The sequence below is a fragment of the Triticum urartu genome, chromosome 5A (assembly GCF_056163025.1).
Source record: "Triticum urartu cultivar PI428250 chromosome 5A, HENAU_Tu73, whole genome shotgun sequence".
Taxonomy (NCBI): Eukaryota; Viridiplantae; Streptophyta; class Magnoliopsida; order Poales; family Poaceae; genus Triticum; species Triticum urartu.
In genome coordinates, this window is record NC_141877.1 from 144,361,671 (window position 1) to 144,370,117 (window position 8,447).

Sequence of the window (8,447 nt, forward strand, 5' to 3'; positions counted from 1 at the left end):
CCTCCAGATCTGCTCCAACCTCGCTCCGCATCTGCGACCAATGGCGCCGCGCAAGGTCAAGTTCTCCTCGGCGCCGGCTTGGTTCGAGCCAGCCCTCGATTTGCCCAACGTCATGGAGAAGAACCTAGCCGCCACGCGCTTGCTGATGGCGGGGGAGAGCAATGAGAGGGGGAAGACGGAGCTCCGTCTTGCCTCCGACGAGCCAGAGCCTGAGGGAAGCACCTTCTTCCCTTTCTTCACGAGCAGCATCACCGCCGGGTTGGTTCCCCCTTTTCTAATTTCTTTTCAAGGTCCTCGACCACTTCGGGCTGCAAGCGCTACATCTCCATCCCAACTCCATTCTTCTCTTGTCTATCTTCACCTACTATTGTGAAGCGTACCTGGGCGTGATGCCGTCCGTGGCGCTGCTGCGCCACTTCTTCTTCCTCCGCCTCACCGGCGGCCATATCTCCGGGTGCGCCAACTTCATCGGGGCCGGCCAGGCCAACTCGATCTCGAACACCGGGAAGAGGGTTGACAACATCAATGCCAAATGGGTCATGATGAGTGCCAAGTTGTCAGGACCCCGATTCCAAGTCACATCGATCTAGCCGGTAACACCTCATATCACTTTGCGGCCTCACACGCGGTATTCCCACGGGTGTCGCCTTACCATGGCCCGGGACCGTTTGCGCCTTTTGGCTCACGTATATGATGGTGTCGCTAGCATCCATATGACGGAGAACCCGGGCCGACATGACTAGTCGTGAATCCAAAGTGGCACTAACTTACGGGGACATGCATACATGAATCAACATCGAGCATGTCGGTCAGCAGCGTGCGAATCCGGGCTGTAGCACTGGGCTAACAGGACTCCGGTGAACCGGGCTGTAGCAGGCTAGGCAGGACTCCAGATGTCACCGCGTGACATTTCCCCGAAGGGACAGACACAGGAACGAAGTGAATCACATGCCGGTCAGTCAAGTGTTCTGGAGCAGTAGTGCTGGGCTAGCAAGACTCCGGTGAACCGGGCTGTAGTGGACTACTATGGCTCATGGAAGCACAAGACTACATTTCCCCATAAGAGAGGCTACCAAGGATGAACAACTAGGTTGTCGGATCTCACACATACCAAGCATTTCAATCCACTACAACAAGAACCCCCTTAAGCAACGCATTGATGTGTTGTCGTATGTCCATATAAGCGTTGCTAAGGTCTACACCAACGGATTTATATGCATTGTCGTTGGTGGCGTTGCAAAGGTCTACAACAACATATATAAATGCGTTGGTAAGCAGCATGAATATGTGTTGTAAGGCGGCAACGTATAGAGCTAGAGCTTAACAACACTCTGTATGCGTTGGTGGCTGCCCAGAAAAAGATCCTTATAATTCCTAGAAGCATAGCTTGGACAATTAATTTATTTTGCATATAAAAATTCTAAATTATTATGTTAATGTTGATAGTGCATAGGAGACACAAATATAATAATTAGAAAGGTCACATATATTAAATCAACTCGGTTGCTTTACAAAGAGCATGATACAAAGATTACAGTATGTGAAACTATCTAGTAGTAGTCTGATTCTCAACCTTGCGATCAACATGCCAGCCATCTAAAACATAATGTTTGAAACATTGACCTGAATGACATTCTAATAACCTAATCTAAAACTATCGAGTAGTAGCCACCTTCGTGATTTTGCAACCAACTTCCGAGCCATGCATCATCGATTTATATTGGCAATCTACAACAACAAAGAAATGGGGAAAATAAGGTGCCAAAAAATAAAATCAAGGTAATAGGGCAGTAAAATTCAAACAAAGAGCAACATATGAAGCTTGAAGGCTATGTGATAGTTCATCTTGCTATATGTACAATAGGTTTGTTTTAGTGGTTGTATCGACCAAGAATCAATTACCAAGTTCAACACCCTCAATTTTTGTTTTATATTCTAGGTCAGTGTACTTTGGAGTGTAGCAAGAGAAACATTCTTGTTTAGATTTCCCAAGCTAAGCAGGAACTACAATGAGCATTCATATTGCAAAATGAATGATCAATAATAAATTGTTGCTCAACCATGCATGTTGATTTCCAAACAGTAGATAAATGAGCATACCTTATTTAGATGGATGTTAGTTTGATGCTCGCATCTCCGTATCAAAGAGAAAGTTTCACTTCAGATACAATATGTTGCTTCACTAAAGACGTTAGTTCAAAGTTTTACTTCTCTGAACACCCAAGTCAAAGCAAGCACCAGAACAGAATAATCATTCCATCATCCAACATACGTCATCACCTGTGAAGGGATTTGATCTATCATAATTTGAACACTTCTTTACAGTCCCAGCCATAGCACTCAACTCTATAGACAGAGAAAAGAGAGCCTTATGAACAGACCATTCATATGTTAATTAGTTAATAAACACCTTACAAAGAATATAATGAAGGAGGTAAATGCCCAAAAAATATGTCCGCCGACAAATAGAGCATGCTTCATTGCAAACACAGATTTGAAGTTACCAAAATAGTGCATATATAAATGCAGAGATTTAAAATGTCCAGAAATACTTGAAGTTGATAGAAAATAATTCACACAAAGCTAAATCAGGTGGCTGTATTAAATGTTAACAAGTGTGTTTTCTAGTGATTTTCATTTAAATATATATATATATATATATGATTGACAACAATAGTAATCTGAGTGAATACAAAATCTTTTTCAACATGATTTTTTGAATTACACTGCAGATGATGTCACTTAAATCACCTACAGCTTTACAATCCAACATTATTCATGTTGTACCTCCTTCTACAGAAGTAGCCCGCTATATATGCCCTGAACTTTCTCCCAAATAGGGATGCAGGGCGGTGCCCGATCCGCCCCACTTCCAGTTCAAAATGAGAAAATTCTGTTTTAGCTTGATCAGAGTGCGTTAGAGTATTTTGCACTAGCTGGGCACTTTTCTGGGACTTCACGGCACGCCGCTCTGCACCCCTACTCCCAAAGATGAATATGTAAGAAATTTTTGTCCTGTAAAGAATGATGGATTCATTTCACAAGCACTTGCTAGCACATTTAAGTAGATTGAACAAAAACACTGACTGGCAATCTTTAAAAGTCCTAACAACAATATAAATTTGTAATGATATACCTTAAGTTTAAGGTTGACTCACATGAGTTGTGACGCCAGGTTCAAAGACTCTGAAGATCAACGCGTCGTGGAAGACGGTGCGCAGCAAACACACTATTGTGAAGACCAATGCTGCGGCGCTACACCAAGTGCTCCAGCGTTAGGCTGCTAGCAGCAGCTGCTATTACACTCTAGGATGACAGCCACAATCAAATCTGAACTGAAGTTACTATATCCAGCCGGTGAAAGTGCTGAACATGCATATACACATGTCATGATCTGATCGATTCATCGATCAAAATAAGCCAGCCACGATCGTACATGGGCTATTTCCTGCTGGCTTTGGGATTATCTAATTTCGTCCTAGTTCATTAACATATTGGATAATGAGTAATTAGCTGCGGCCAGCCGGTCATTAGCGTGTACATACACAACGGCGCAAGCCAACAACCACAACGGTGGATCAGGAATACTATAATACTTAAAGGAAATTGCTAGATGATTGGTATTTTTTTCTACAAGGTAGACACCTTAATCTTCACACAAAGTCGGTCATCAGCAGAACATATTAAAATGAAAATGCCCAAACAGCATACTTATTTTCCAGTCGCAGACCTTATCTTTTGTTGTCACCTTCCAAGGAAGGTATAAGATGAAATCCAGCATCTAACCAACGCAAGTAGAATCTCTGTTCAAAGGATTGGGAATATACAGGGTTCATCAACCAGCCACATATCACAAAGTAGTACCACATACCTACGAAAACACCCAAAATTGAAAGTCTCCATTTTAATAGCCAGCATGAGTGTTTGCCTGTCTCGCAAATACCAACAACCTAGGCTGATTGAGTGAACTGGCAGCAAGCAAAGAGAGAGGCGAGAGAATACAAAATTACCATGGCATTGAGGTTGGAGAAGTCCTTGGCGAGGATGTGGTACTGGCAGAATCGATGGACAAGCACGAACAAGCTGACGGCGGCTACGAGGATGGAGATGAAGGAGCTGCAGGTGGTCTTGCCTCCGATGAAGACTCTCCTGCTCCAGAAGGGTCCGCACCATCTAGTCCGGCAAGTCGCCGCCTCGCCGGGCGGTCGACATTGTCACGCTCCGTCGATGCCGCAGGGTTGGCGTTTGGGGGCGTATCCTAGATTGGTCTGGGTGGGAGTGGAGGGAGGTGCTGGAGAGATGGGGAAGTCCTCAACATCGAGATCACGGGGCGTAGTTGAGGCGGCGAGGACGGAGACGAACAGGAGGAATCTGGATCAGGGATCACACGATAGAACGAAGGTAGGTGGGGGCGACTTGTGCGGTGTGCCTACCTATCGGGAGGAAGTGGGTTGTTTCCTTTATTTTTATTTTGGAAAATGATATTTCCTTAATTGTCGTAGGGAGTGGTTAATAGTCATGGGAAGTGGTAGCGGCAATCCCAGCAACACATGGCTATTTCGTTGGAAGGTATGCGTAGTTAGAGAGGTTCGTGGTGTAGTGATCATACACACAATATACTCGATATGTGTAAATACAACATAGCATCACAACATAACTCTACGACTCAAAGTATTTATTCATTGGGCTTCGAGGAACGAGATATTACAAACATGGGTCTCATGACCCAACATTCAGAGCATACAAGTCAAAGCACACGCGGAAGCTTGACATGTGTGAGTACAGACATCTACAAATGAAAAAGACTGAGAAACCTGACTATCTACAAGATCCTGTCGAGGGCACAAGATCGTAGCTGAGGTATCAAGCTAAACGTCGAAGTCCACACAGAACTACTAGCGAGACTGAAGTCTCTCTGCAAAAACATAAAATAAGCAAACATGAGTACAAATGTACCCAGCAAGACTTACATCAGAACTAACTACATATGTATCAATATCAACAAAGGGGTGGTGGAGTTTGACTGCAGCAAGCCAGCTTTGGCTCAGTGGCTATCCTGAACTACGACTGCAAGTAACTCTTTTGAGGTGGCGCACACGAGTCCACATATTCACCATATCAATACACCACTATGGATCCGCTCCCGTCTCCCTACGAGAAGGTCACCCATAGTGTCGTGGTTTTGTCACGGCAGATGTCCTAGAGAAAGGACTTAGTCGTGGAGCCATCGCGACGGGTTAGCTTGAAGGGGTTAAAGCGGACACAGGGATGCAAGAGAGTTTATACTAGTTCGGCCCCTTCGATGAAGGTAAAAGCCTACGTCTAGTTGTGATGGAATTGATGGGGTTTCGATGACTAGGGAGCAAACAAGCTTCGCCTATGTCTCGAGTTGTTGTCTGTCCTTGAACCGCCGCCGGGTCGTCCCCTTATATACACGGGTGACGTCCGTCGGTTCATAGAGTCCCAACATCGGTCCATATTCGTATCCGGGTTGGTCTCTCCTTATTCCTAACTTACAATACAAGTTTATATACAAATGTCGGTTTACGGCTACAAGTCTAAAACCGATCACGGGCCTTAGGCCCTTGTCTGTCTTCTTGGGCTTTAGTACTGTTGAATTACTGATGAAGTTGACCCGGCCCAGATATGCCGGTTTACGCCCAGCGGTAATATCCCCAACATTAGGCCCCAGATTGATTTGAACGGGTTCATGTCAATCCTTTAGGAAAACTTCATCTTCAACATCTTCTCATAAATTGGTAAACCGCCATGATGTCATCTTCTCTGATTGTTGTAAACCGGAGTGACGTCACCTGTCATAACGAATCTTATCCATTATGCTTCCTTGATTAATATATCTGCGGAAATCGAGGCAACAGCTCCATTTCGTGGCCCCTTGATTGTCGCGCCTGACACATGTCCTTTTGCCTTATAAATAGGACCGAAAGGTCATTTCCTTTCTCCCCTTCGTGCCTTTCTTCTTCGTCTTCCTCGCGTCGCCATCCTCGGAGCTCCGCCGCCGCCGTCAACTTCTGCACCAACCTTGGCCGCTGCATCAACCTGAACGCACCAAAGCACCGCGGCGACCTTCCGCGTCTTCCTCAACCCTGGTAAGCTTTCTGCTCTTCTCAATACAGATCTGTTCTAGGGTTTCATGTTCTTCTAGTGTTCATCGCCTGTTCCGTGTTCATACGATAGATCCTAGATGCATCTGTGAATCCTTGCTCTGTGTAGTGGTAGGTTTTAGCATCCGCCTTCAGTTTCATGCCTCAAGACCATAGATCTATATGTATCTCTGCCCATTGATCAGTACTGTTCTTTTTTTGAACCTTGAATATTTTCCTTCCTTTCTGAACTTGCTTCAGATGCGTTGCTGTAGAGAAGTCTTGTGAAATCTGTTTCTGTAAATTTACTCATCTGCTTCAATGTTTAGGCCAGGCGGTTTAAATTTGTAGAAAAAATTGCCAAACCGGTATATACCATTAGTCCCCTTGTTGAACCGCCAGTTGTTGTTGCTTCATAAAACTCCGGTTTAGATAGATCTGTCTCCGGTATAACATTTTTTGAACCGGGATTATCTACCTTGTAGATTTCATCATGGCCAAGCAAGTATATGAGTGCAACTGGGTTCCTTCTCGCATCACAGAGGCTGAATTGAACGATTTAGTCCTGATCGGCGCCTTAGGCAGTAAAGATACCATCCATTGGAGGGCTCCTGGCAACAAATGTCCTCCCACACCTCAAGAAGGAGAGGTCGTTGTTTTCGTAGATCATTTAGCCTGGGGCTTTAAACCGCCCGGTTCTAAATTTTACCGGGACATGTTAGCCGATTTTCAACTCCATCCACAAGACACTGGCCCCAACTCGGTTACAAACATGTGTCATTTCCAAGTGCTCTGTGAGGCGTTCTTTCAAGAGGAGCCCACAGTGGAATTGTTCAGAGATTGTTTCCATCTAAACCGCTGTACTGAATTTACTGACGGTTCCAATACGGAGTTGGGTGGCGTGGCGATTCAGAAAAGGAAAGAAGTCACATACCCTCACGCCAAACTGCACAGCCACCCCAAAGAATGGAATCAAACATGGTTCTATTGCAAAGACACCTCCCCTGCTGGTGAAAATCCCTTGCCTGGATTTCGTCCAGAGCGGCTCAACAATACACACCCCTTTCCGCAAAGGTTGACTGCCCAGGAGAGAAGCAAATATGCTCCTCAATTATCAAAGCTCAGAGCCTTTATGGCCAACGGTTTAACAGGGGTTGACCTCGCCCGTTGTTGGATATCATGGAGCGTACTGCCCCTTAGCCAGCGCTCCGGTTTGATGTGTGAGTATACTGGCAATGTTGATGACCCACTGCGACATTCCAACATCCAGCTCACCGATGAAGAAATCACAGAGGCTGTGAATAAGATGCTGAATGAACCGGAACACATCTGTGCTAAAACCGGTCTGCTTCCCTTCTGTGCCACCAACAAATCGCCAGCTGTAAGAGTTTGACTTTTCTTTTTGCTAAATCTGCTATTGATATATCTGGTCATTGTTTAATATCAGTGTTTGTGTAACCAGGGCAATGATCCGTTTTGGAGCAAAAAACTGCCGCAGGAAAAACCAGAAAAACCAGCTAAACTAGAAAGAGCAACCCGACAAAAGACTAAAGCTGTGAAGAAGACTGCCCACAGGAAAAGAACCACTGCATCCTCTAACCCGCCCCCTGATGATGACATGGATAATCCAGACCTTGAGGTAGGGCTTGACTCACTTGGCTTATTCTTCATGCGTCTTATTGATGATGCTATTTGTCAGGATGATGCCGAAGCCAGCCATGCTGATGCTGTAGAGGTAATTATTCTCTCTTCCGATTCAGAACCTTTGCCTTCACTAAAAATCCGTCAGGCAAACCGGAAAGTTAAATTTTCTCATCCTCTTGCTTATTTGGATCCCCAATTTCTTATGAAGACCCAACAGCATGAAGCTCGTCGCACAACTCGGCACAGCGGCCAGGTAGTTACCTCCGCCGGTTTACCGAACAGTCCGGTTCGGAAACGCCGTTCAGAGGTCTCTAATTTGTTTGTCAGTGCTTGTCCTAAAGCGGGCTGCTTTCGTCAACCTCTTAATCCATCTGACTCCGATTACCAGGTTACTTCCCACTCATCCTCTGGCGAGTCATCAGCTACTCAGCTGCCACCACTCAAAACGGTGCTTGGGTAAGCTATACTTATCATAATATTTGCAGCACATTGCCTTGAAACATATGTTGTATTTGATTTTGTTATTCCTTTCAGGGCCAAACCTAGGCCAAGCAAGAAGGCTCGCCTAGACAAAGCGGCCGAAGAAGATACCGTCCTTGAACCGGGCATGACACCATATCTTGAAGCGGCTATTCCTGAGGATATACCCAATGATCCACCATAGCAAGACGACGATCTTATTGCTGAAGACACACCTAT

The 8,447-nt window shown here is 45.2% G+C and overlaps 1 long non-coding RNA gene across 4 annotated transcripts; it reads right to left on the minus strand.

Moving 5' to 3' along the window:
• Positions 1-1,468: 1,468 nt before the first annotated feature.
• On the minus strand, positions 1,469-4,447 carry LOC125508460 (uncharacterized). Of its 4 annotated transcripts, none has more exons than XR_015604128.1 (3): positions 4,011-4,447; positions 2,101-3,928; positions 1,469-1,728 (listed from the first exon to the last, which is right to left on the minus strand). It is a non-coding gene; the product is annotated as an uncharacterized LOC125508460 (long non-coding RNA). The 4 variants fall into 4 exon arrangements; XR_015604130.1 differs by having other exon boundaries at positions 2,101-3,015; positions 3,159-4,447; XR_015604129.1 differs by having other exon boundaries at positions 2,101-2,346; positions 2,788-4,447.
• Between the last annotated feature and the right edge of the window lie 4,000 nt (positions 4,448-8,447).